The following is a 7,917-nucleotide window of genomic DNA, read 5'->3' on the forward strand; positions in this document are numbered from 1 at the left end:
GAACCGCGGTCCCTGATGCTTTTGCTAGCTTGTTCTAAGTAGGTGCTTTAGACCACTGAGCCATCTCTCCAGCCCTACAAACACTTTTGTACAATGTTCAATAAAAATCCTAAAAGATGAGGGATAGGCCCAAAGTGTGGGATGAGCTACCAGAACCTCCTTCCAGTGGACAGGCTGGGTGTGGGATCCTGCAGCAGAACTCCCTGCAGAGTGGCTAGGGGCAAGAATCATCCAGATAATTCAGGAGCAGAACATCTTGCCAGTGGGGCATAGTGAGTCCATTTCCACAAGCTACATCAGGAAGAAGGTCAGCACTGTAGGCAGACCCAAGCCAGGCCCAGCTGGACAAGTCTGAACTTGGCAGATCTTGACCTGGAAAACTGAGGCACACTGCTAAACACAGATCTATGAGAGCATCCTCTCTCTCTTTCTCTGTCTCTCTCTGTCTCTCTGTCTCTGTCTCTCTCTCTCTCTCTCTCTCTCTCTCTCTCTCTCTGTCCCTCAGTAGAGGGGGAGCAACAGGTAACCAGGGTGAAAGTCTGTCTGGAAGACTCCAGGTACATCATGGGGATGTGATCAGATGGAACTTAGGGAACTAATTTAAATACAAATTCCCAATTTAATATTTGCTTAGCTATACAGTCAAAATGCTTGCTCTTATATTTTAAAATACCAACTTGTTAGTTACAATAGTTTGTCCATTGCTAAATCTCATACTCATTATTAGTGTTGCTAATTTTAGTATTGTAAATAGAAAACTATAATTGCCTTAACCATGTGATCTCTGTTGGGTAATAATTTCAGTAGGTGGTTAAGTAATAACTGAACCAAAGCTGTACACCAAAGGACAGAGGACAGTGAAATATAAAATGACAAACAGAAGGAGAAAAAATCATTTTCAGGCCCTGAGCCCACTCAGAGCAAAAACAAGACGCATTAGCACAGAAGAAATCAGAAGTCACAGACCTGAAATCTCCAAAATAATAGCTTCTGGAGTAAAGAAACAACTGTGGAAAGGTATAGAGGAAATCAGATCAGAAATAATCTCCAGAGTAAAAGAAGAAATAATAACTATGATGGAAGAAGTACTAAGTGTTCCAAAAGAAGAAACTGAGAAAATAATAGAGAAAAAAAGAAAAATGATGGAAACCTTGAATGAGCAATATAGAAAATAGAATGCATTAAGCAGATTCAAAGAGACATTCAAGAGATTAAATTTCAATTGAAAGTTGGTAAAACCATCTGAATGAAAGTGAAGATAGACTTTCAGACCTTGATGATACTCTTGCAGCTAGTGAAAAGGTGAGGAAATATCTACTAAAAACAACTAGGATGTAGGTAATAATAATTTGGTATCTACAAAATGATGAAAAAATGAACCACATAACATGCATCAAAGAGAAGGAAGGAGTCAATACAGTTTTTTTTTTTCCTCGAATGCCTTCAGGGCACTTTTGGCCAGCTGGAGAGGTGTGAGGTTTGAACTCCAGCAACTTGAGGCTGACAGCTTTGTGGAAGCAGCCACTTAAAGGCCTGAGCTAGGGCCAGGCCCCTGGAAGGAGTCAATACAAATGCTATGGAAAGAATATGGGCAGAAGTAATAGCAGAAAACTTCCCAAATATGGGGAAACAATCTGACATTCAGGTAACTGAGGCATATAGAACTCCAAATAATATCAATCCAGTTAAAACCACACCCAGACATATAATAATCAAGATCTCAGAAATTCAGCACAAGAACTGTATACTAAAGTGACTAGAGAAAAGAAACAGATCAAATTTTAAGGAAAACTCATCAGAATAATGGCAAATTTCTCTTTAAAAGTCATCAAGTCAAGAAGAGTATGGAGCAAAGTAGTTGAAATCTTGCAAGGAAACAAAATCCAGCCCAGACTGTGATAATGTGCAAAACTCTCTTTCAAGTGTGATGGAGAAGTGAAATACTTCCATGACAGAGAACAACTAAAGAAATTCGTGATGACAAAGTCAAACTTACATGGACTACTAAAAGATATTCTAGAGAGGGATCAGAATGAACACAACTCTGTCAATGAGAACAGAAAGAACCCACCAAATATAACAAACAGTTAAATGCAGGAGAAAAACAGAAAACCAACATCAGGTAAATAGCATGTCAAACATAAATCAATACATCTCAATTATAACCATCAATATAAATAGACTCAATGCATCAGTTAAAGGAAATAGACTGGCAGACTGGATTAGGTAGCAAAATTCAACAATATGCTGTATACAAGAAACATAATTAACTCATAAAGAAATTCACAGGCTGAAATTCAAACGTTGGAAAACAATACTACATAGCCTAGGATCTCAGAAAAAGGCAGGGGTAGTAATCTTGTTTGCAGAAAATCTGAACTTCAAACCAAGACTGATCAAACACAATAAAGCAAGCCACTACATACTAGTGAGGTGAAAACTAAAAGAGGAAGAGGTAACAGTCATAAATATGTTTGCCCCAAGCACAGGAGCACTCAACTCTATAAGACAAATCTTAAGGGAAATGAAAAATCTAATATCCAATAACACAATCTTAACAGGAGACCTTAACACCCCCTTATCCTAAAAAGATAGATCAAGCAGACAAAAAATTAGCGAAGGAATACCATAACTGAAGCAGATATTTGAAAAAAAACTTAGTGTACATTAAAGAGTGTTTCACCCAACCACATCAGAATACACATGTTTTTCAGCTGCACATGGCACATTTTCTAAAATAGGCAACATGCTTGTCCATAGTATATGTAAGAAAACAAATTATTTCATGCATATTACCTGACCACAGTGAATGAAACTGGAAATAAATGACAAAAGAAACCACAAAACCCCATAAACACATGAAAATTAAATATCATGCTCCTCATCAACCAATGGATTACAGATAAAATTAAAGAAGAATTTAATTAATATCTACAATTCAATGAAAATTCAAGTAAAACTTAATGGAATTTGTGGGATGCAGATCTTAGAGGGTAATTTATAGTGGTGAACTCACACATTAGGAAAACAGAATGGAACAAATAAATACTTTAGTTCAGCACCTCAAATCTCTAGAAAAAGAAGAGCGAACCAAACCCAAAGCCAAAAAATGGGAGGAAATTATAAATATTACAGCAGAAATTAATGCAATTAAATAAAAGAAAATAATATTAACAACTAATGAATTATGGTCTGCCAAATAACTCTGGATTAAAGTGCCTGCAAGCAGGTGCAGGGGTCAGGAGTGTGATTCTGGGGCCTGCTGTGCCAGTGCCACCCCCAAGGCATGCTGTGATGGCAATTGAGAATGAGCATGGTGGTGCACGCCTGTAATCCCAACTCTTGGGAGGCTATAAAAAGCCAGATTAATCTGAGTCCCAGCTAGTAGTGAGATCCTGAACACCCTCTAGTCCCTTGTCTAAAACACACACACACACACACACACACACACACACACACACACACACACAAAGAACTAGTGAATCAAAAAGCGGGTTCTTTGAAAGATTAAATAAAATTGATAAGTCCCTAGCTAACTTTGTGAAAAAGATGAAAGAAAAATTCAAATTCAAGTAATAAGGAATGAAAAGGGTGAAATTACTACAGACCTGGAAATTCAGAAGATCATCAATAGCTACTTTGAAAATCTTCACCCTCACAGATTCAAAGACACAGAAGAAATGGATAGATTCCTAGAAGGGTGCAAATTACCAAAACTGAATCAAGAAGACATAAAAATTCTCAATAACCCAATATCAGCCAATGAAATTGAAAATATAATTAAAAAACTTACCGACAAAGAAAAGCACAAGTCCTGATGGATTCACAGCTGAATTCTGCAAGAAATTTACAGAAGATATAATCCCAATACTCTTCAAACTCTTCAATGAAATTGAAAAGAAATAATACTCCAAAAATCATTCCTGGAGGCAAGTATTATACTCATAACAAAACCAGAGAAAGTTGCAACTAAAAAAGAGTCCTACAGGCCAGTGTCTCGTATGAACATAAATGCAAAAATCCTCAATAAAATCCTAGCAAGTATTATACAGAAAACCATTAAGAAGTTTATACATCATGACCAGGTATGATTCATCACAGGCAAGCAAGGATGGTTCAATGTACACAAATCTGTAAGTGTAATATAGTATATCAATAGAGCCAAATCCCAAAACCACATGATCATCTCAATTGATGCAGAAGAGGCTTTTGAGAATGTCCAACACTCATTCATGTTCAAATCCTACAGAAAATTGGAATAGATGGCCTCTATCTCAATCTGATAAAAGTCATGGATGACAACCTAAATTGTGAAAAACTAAAATCCTTTGCTCTCAGATCAGGTACAAGACAAGTATGTCCTTTATTGCCACTCCTATTCAATAGAGTTCTGGAATCATTAGGTAGAGCCAGTAGACAAGAGAGAAAAATAAAAGGAATGAGAAGAGTTAAAGGATAAGTTAAACAATCATTATTTGCAGATGACATGATACTGTGCTTAGAAGACTGAAAAAAATTCCACCAAGACGCTCCTCAAATTAATAAGCAAGTTCAGTAACGTAACAGATTACAAAGTCAATGCCCAAACATCAGTAGCATTCCTCTACACAGATAACAAACACACTGGGAGAGAAAGTAGAGAAACAACACCCTTCGCAATAGCACCATGAGAAAATGAAATACAAGTTAATCTAACAAAAAAGATGTTAAAGATGTATTCAATGAAAATTACAGTACTCTGAGAAAAGAGATCGAAGAGGATTTCAGAAAATAGAAAGTTATTTACTGCTCCTGGGTAGGAAGAGCCAACATTGTGAAAATGGCCTTATTCACCAAATTGTTATGCAGATTTAATGCAATCCCTATCAAAATTACACGCATACACCTCACAGATCTAGAGAAATCATTCCTAAAATTTATTTAGAAGCAGACAAACCAAGAATAGCAAAGGAAATCCTAGGAAACAAAGGCAAGGTAGGCAGCATTATATTCCCTGACTAGAAATTGTTACAAAGCTACTGTGATAAAATCAGTATGGTATTGGAAATAAAATAGACCTGAGGATTAATTGAATAGATTAGAAGATGCAGATACAACTATAAACACAATCAACCATCTTATCTTTGACAAAGGGGCCAAACATATTCACTGGAAGAAAGATAGCCTTTTTATCAAATGTTGCTGGAAAAACTGGCTCTCTACATGCAGAAGGCTAAAGTTAGACCCATGTCTATCACCATGCACTAAAGAAAAGTCAAAATGGTTTAAAGATCTAAAGATTAAAACAGAAATTCTAAATCTACTAGAAGAGAAAGTAGGTGGAACTCTTGCAGCTATTTTGGTAGGCAAATATTTCTTGAAGAAAAACCAAGCTGCATGTGAAAAAGATGAACGAATTAACAATGTGATTTTCTCCTTGTGCATGCCAAAGGAAATTACCAATAGAACAAAAAGGCAACTCAAAAGTTGGAATAAAACTTAGCTAATAATCATTCAGACAATGTCCTTCTATGCACAATATATAAAGAACTAAAAATAATTAAAGCCCCAACATTTAAAGACCCACTTCAAAAATGGGCACTTTTCCAAAGAAGAAACATAAAAGGCAAATAAATACACGAGAAAATGCTCCACATCAGTGGACATCTGAAAAATGCAAATTAAAACAACATTGAGATACCATCTCACCCCAGAAAGAATAGCTATCATAAAGAAATCAACCAACAACAAATGCTAGATAGCCTGAGATATAGCTCCGTGGCATAAGCACCTGCCTGGGAAGCACAAAGCCCTGAGTTTGGTCCTCAGTACTGCCAAAAAAAACAAACAAAGAAACAACAAAACAGAAAAACAAATGCTGGATAGGCTGTGAGGAAAAATGAACCCTTTTCCATGCTGCTGGGAATGTAGACTGGTACAATCATGGAAATTAGTGTAAAGACTCAAGAGACTAGGACTGCTAATTCCATTCAATCCAACTATTTTCCTGCTGAGATTTTTCCCAAAAAACCTGAAAATATCATATCAGAGGGATATATGTGCACCCATATTTATAGCAGCACAATTTGTGATAGCCAAATCTTGAACACAACCAAAATGCCCAACACCTGAGGAATGAATGCAAAAGATGTGGTATATTTATACAATGGCATATTACTGAGCTCTAAAGAAAAATAAGCCTTTGCAGCTAATGGATGCAACTTGAGGCCATATTCACAAGTGAAATAAACCCGACCCACATGTGTAAATATCATAGTGTCTCCCTAGTGTAAGTACTAAAAAGAAGAAATAGACCTGAAAGGCATAATAGACACAGTTGAATGGAAAACAACAGATCTTAAGCATTGAACAATGAAGAATGTGGTAGGAGAAAAGTTAGAAAATAAGGTAGGGGCAAAAACATACCTGTGTATATACAAGATGGCTAAGGCATTTGTCCTAAGAATTTCTATGAGTTTTTTAAAATAGCAGTTAATGGATATTTTTGTCACCTTGACTAACTCTCTATGTTGGTATCTGTGAACTAAGCAACCATTTTGAGAATAGCAATGTACAACACACAACCACGTTTGAAATAGATGTCATCTTGTCTTCTAAATGGGTACCATTTCTAATGTCATATTATTACTATACTTTCTTTAAAGTAAATTTTTTTACAAAAAGATAATGAAAATGAGAGACAAAAGTGAAGTTTTCTTGAAACCATGTGATAATATTCAATCATATAACCCACATTTCATAACTATATATGATAAACTGAGCAGCAGATTTAATGATAAAAATAGAAAATATATAAGTCAATGTTAATCAGCTATTCTTGTCTTGCAAATCTGTAACATATATATTGTTATATGTTACCCTGTTTCTTTCTTTGTTTTTCTTTTTCTTCTGCCCAGCAGGCACATTTGTTAGCATTAAACACAAGACTCTTCCCCTTCAGAAAACCACAAATTTCCAAACCAATATAGTGTCCCTCTGCCCCAATTCTTCGTTCTTTGGGAGACAGGATCTCGCTGCATATTTCAAAGTGTCCTTGAACTCACAGCAATCCTCCTGCCTCAGCCTCCCAAGGAGGCTGGGATTATGGTCTACAGGCATGCTCCACCCTCTGTTCCATTTCTACAGCATACTTTCAGGCCTTGGAAGTGGCCTGAGCTGCCCACAGGGCTGTGATTTGCTGAATCTTCTGGCTCATCATTTCCATGACAACTTGTTTCATGGCATGCTTCGCCTGTAGGGCTGGCTGGATTTTCTCCATCTGCTCGGTGAGGAAGCCTATCTTCCTCTTGAAGAAGTCCTTGGCATCCTCAGCTGTATTCTCCACATAGTAGCCGGTTCCCACATCGACCACGTGTTCTATACCATGGAGCTTCCCTGGGACGTACATAGAACTCATCAGTGGGACGAGTAATTCTCTCCCCTCGTTGCTATTGTTCAGCACGTCCAGCAGTCCTTGGCTTCCACATACTTGGTCTGTACCACCTTGAGCTGGGCGATGGACGTGGACAAGAACTCCACTTCCTGGTCCAGCTAGTTTTTTAGCATTTCAGGTTGCAGCAGCTTCAGTTCCGTGATGCTAATGGACTGCAGCATGTCTGTAAGGAAGACCGCTGAGAAAGACTTTCTTTGTTTTTCTTACTCTTGTTTTTACTCTTCAAAATAAAGGAAATTTATGGGCTGGTGAGATGGCTCAGTGATCTAAAACGCCTACTTAGAACAAGCTTAGCAAAGCATCAGGGACCATGGTTCAATCCCCCAGCACCACATGCCAGCCAGCCCCGCCCCCTGGTGGGCTGAGCTGGCCACACACACACACACACACACACACACACACACACTAAAAAAAAAGAAAATTTACAAAAAAGAAAATTATCGTTAAAAAATCTTAAAAGATGAATAATCATTGGACTGTTTTTA

The 7,917-nt window shown here is 37.3% G+C and overlaps 1 pseudogene; it reads right to left on the reverse strand.

Moving 5' to 3' along the window:
• Positions 1–7,132: 7,132 nt before the first annotated feature.
• LOC101581221 lies at positions 7,133–7,593 on the reverse strand (annotated as a pseudogene).
• Positions 7,594–7,917: the final 324 nt, after the last annotated feature.

Source organism: Octodon degus, unplaced genomic scaffold, assembly GCF_000260255.1.
Source record: "Octodon degus isolate 3935 unplaced genomic scaffold, OctDeg1.0 scaffold00018, whole genome shotgun sequence".
Lineage (NCBI taxonomy): Eukaryota > Metazoa > Chordata > Mammalia > Rodentia > Octodontidae > Octodon > Octodon degus.